The sequence below is a fragment of the Coffea arabica genome, chromosome 4c (genome assembly GCF_036785885.1).
Source record: "Coffea arabica cultivar ET-39 chromosome 4c, Coffea Arabica ET-39 HiFi, whole genome shotgun sequence".
NCBI lineage: Eukaryota > Viridiplantae > Streptophyta > Magnoliopsida > Gentianales > Rubiaceae > Coffea > Coffea arabica.
Window position 1 is genome coordinate 40,656,169 of NC_092316.1, and position 3,574 is coordinate 40,659,742.

The 3,574-nt window shown below is 33.7% G+C and overlaps 1 non-coding gene across 1 annotated transcript; it reads right to left on the reverse strand.

Moving 5' to 3' along the window:
- Positions 1 to 3,262: 3,262 nt before the first annotated feature.
- LOC113740493 (small nucleolar RNA R71) lies at positions 3,263 to 3,369 on the reverse strand. Its single transcript, XR_003460488.1, has one exon. It is a non-coding gene; the product is annotated as a small nucleolar RNA R71 (small nucleolar RNA).
- Between the last annotated feature and the right edge of the window lie 205 nt (positions 3,370 to 3,574).

Genomic DNA, 3,574 nt, shown 5'->3' on the forward strand with positions numbered 1-3,574 from the left:
AGATTCACCAAAATGCATTCTAGCGGAAACATCATAACTCAGGCTCTACAAGTCCAAATCCAGAAATTCCAAAACCAGCTGAAAGATAAGAAACAGGGCTAAATTTCATCAGAAGGCCTCAACAACCAATTAGGAAGCAATTCAGACCAAAACACCCAATTACAGTCGCAAATCTCAATTTCGGGTAAAACCAGAACAGCAATAGTAATTTCGACTTATCTCATTTCACACTACTCCGATTGACGTGAAATTTTGTAGGCACCTCTAAAATGAAATTCCCTACAACTTTCATGTTTTGAGCTAAGGCCAATTCGGCCTCTATCTATGACCTAAAATTTCGGACAGAATGAAGAACCAAGGAACCCTAATTTTCCAGATTTCTTCCAAAACAGAAATTACTTGCAATCTTCCACTTTTTCCACCTTCTAGAATCATTATATACCATTTCCAATCATCATATATAGCCACACAATCATACTCATATTAAAACAGAAAAAATCCCCAAAAATTACAAAAGTTCATCAATTCAACCAAAAATCACAATATAATCCATAAAGTGGCACCTTATACCCACCACTAAGCATCAATTAAGCATCATTAGAGGGAGGAGAGTGGTACTTCATGACTTACCTTTAAAACAAGAGAGAGAGAGCTATGGGTCACCTTAACCTTCCAAATAACTCCACAAATCCACTTACTAACTCTAATTGAAGAGGTTTTATGGAGTAATTTCAAGGTTAGATGGTTAGTTTTGATGATTTGGAGCAAGATTGAAGTGTTTTCTTCCTTGTACTTGGAATAAGAGAGAGAGAAAGAAAGCTTGAGAGGGCCCGCTCTTCTTGAAGATTTTTGGAAGATATTTGGGTCATTTTTGGTTATTTAAGTCAATGGTAAGAAAGTCTTAAGGTAGCCCAATCAAATGGTGACACTTGTCACCTAATTAATGAATCTCTATCTCTTTGTTCCCTCTCACACCAATCCAAATAAATCCTCTACTTATCCTTTAACACCTGATAAATTAAATCCAGTATCCAAAACTTAACCTAGTTGGCCGAAAATTGCCGAACTTTTCGCACTAGTGGGTCCCACGTCCGGTATTCACTCTTAATTTCTCAAAACCTATTCAATACTAGAAAAATCATCTAAAAATTATATTTACTCATAAAATTTATCTAGAAAATTTTCCGGATACAGAAAGTGCAGAAAACAAATCATTGAAAATAAGAAAACCTAGAAATATAATAAAACCTAGAAGTTGGAAAAATTACGGGTTCTCACATAGTTTGGCCTCTATCAATGAGAAAATAGTAGCTAAAATGATGTCAAATTCACAAAAGTGAATACGCGACTATTGAATACACGAGTTGAAGTAGCATATTCTCAAGTCCCGTATTGTAGCCTGGTTTCTGCAATTTGCTCAGCCACTTGCTCTGCTTTCACATTACTTTCCAACTCAACTCCAGACAAGAATTTCGGCTGTACATGTTCAAGGAACCTTTTGGAAGAAAAAAGAAGCTTTATGTCGTCTAAAAACCACCTTTTGACTCTCTTAACATGAGAGATGTTAGAATCATTAAGGGAGGAGAAAAAATGACATATTAGAGGAGTTCTCATCAGATTTTAGAAAGAGAGTTTAGTGGTTAATCTTGTTTTGTTCTCTTTAGCTAGAACTTTTGTGAGAATAATTGGAGATTTCATTGTACAACTCATTTTGTTGAAGAAACAGAAGATCATTGGGAGCTTCTTCACTAATCTTGACTAAACTTTCTTTATCTATCTTTCACTTGTGATTCAATATGTGTTCATACAATGAAGCTACGCTCTTTCTTGTTATATATTATATGAGTAGCTAAATTTCTAGATCTAGGGAGTAGATAAAACTTATGGCTACTTGATATGAAAGGAATAGAATTTACATTTGTTACACTTTGAATTAACTTGTCTATTTATGCATGCTTATCACTTATTGTTGTTTGATCACCAATAGCAAGCTTTTAGTTGTTATTATTCAATGAAAGTTGATAATAATGATGGAACAACATAAATAAAGTTTGAGTAGTAGACTCATGAGAATAGAGGTACACTTAAGTGAATTAAACTTGCATTTCATGAAGGAACAAGAGTAGATCTAGTTATTTACCATGAGAATAGGGAAAACTAGTCTATCTTAGGCCATTTTATTATGAGAATGAGATTTGGCAATAGTGGAAATGAATCCCTAGTTGAACAAGAGTTATAATAAGAGGTAAATCTATTTACTTTTATCTTTTATGCCATAAGTGGAATCTATATCTCTAAACTCAAGTATTTAGTAAATTTTCTCCATTGTTACCTTGTAAATATCTAGTTAAGACTAGTTAGATAGTAGTAATTATAACTTCTCTTGTTTAAATCGATTTTTCATCTAAATAATAGAGTAAGTAAGGATCTAGTACTTGCAAAGTTGCTCTCTGTGGGATCGACCCGATATTTACCCTGAACTACTAATTTGGCCTATATACTTGCAGTCAAAATGGTTATATTTCGGAATTAAACTTGTACTTATATAAAAAATTCGTCAAGTTTTTGGTGCCATTGCTGGGGAGCGGCAATAATAGGGCCTAATAAATTTTATTAATGTAGATATTCTCCATATTAGTTAGTTAAAATTTGTTTCTAGGTAAGTTAAAATTTCTAGTAGTTTTGTGAAATAATTCTATATAATCTCTTTATTTTATTGTAATGTAAGTACCGGGGTTTACGAGTAGTAGCACCTTTTGATTCAAAAATTGAAACGACACTATACAGACAAAGAAGGCGTACACCACAACAAGAAGGAGAAGAGATTCGACAACAAATAGAGGAAATCGCAATAGAGTTACCTTTTGAAGAAGAAATGGCGGAAAATGAAGCAAATAGGCGAGCTTTTAGGGGTTTTGCTCCACCGAAAACCCAAGAATCTCAAACAAATATAGCACGGCAAACGGTAAATGCTAATAATTTTGAGATTAAACCATCATTAATCCAAATGGTGCAACAATCTCAATTTGGAAGTAATGTCGTAGAGGATCCAAATGCATACTTAGCCGCATTTTTGGAGATATGTGATACAATCAAAATGAATGAAGTTAGTGAGGATGCTGTAAGGCTAAGGTTGTTTCTATTTTCATTGAGGAATAAGGCTAAAATTTGGCTACATTCCCATGCCCCTAACACTTTCACTACTTGAGATGATCTGTCTAGGGCATTTTTTATTAAATACTTTCCACTGGGTAAAATGGATAAATTTAGAATGGATATTACTATTTTTGGTCAATTGGATGGTGAGTCATTATATGAAGCATGGGAAAGGTTTAGAGATTTGTTTTGAAAATGTCCATACCATGGACTTTCCGATTGGTTAATTGTACAAATCTTGTATAATGGTTTATTCTTTTATACTAAAATAACTATTGATGCAGCTGCAGGTGGAGCTTTGATGGTAAAATCACCTAAAAAACTCATGATTTGATAGAGAAAATAGCGGCAAACAATTATCAATGGGCTAATGAAAGAGATCATCCAAGGCGACAAGTAAGTATGATTGAAATTGATA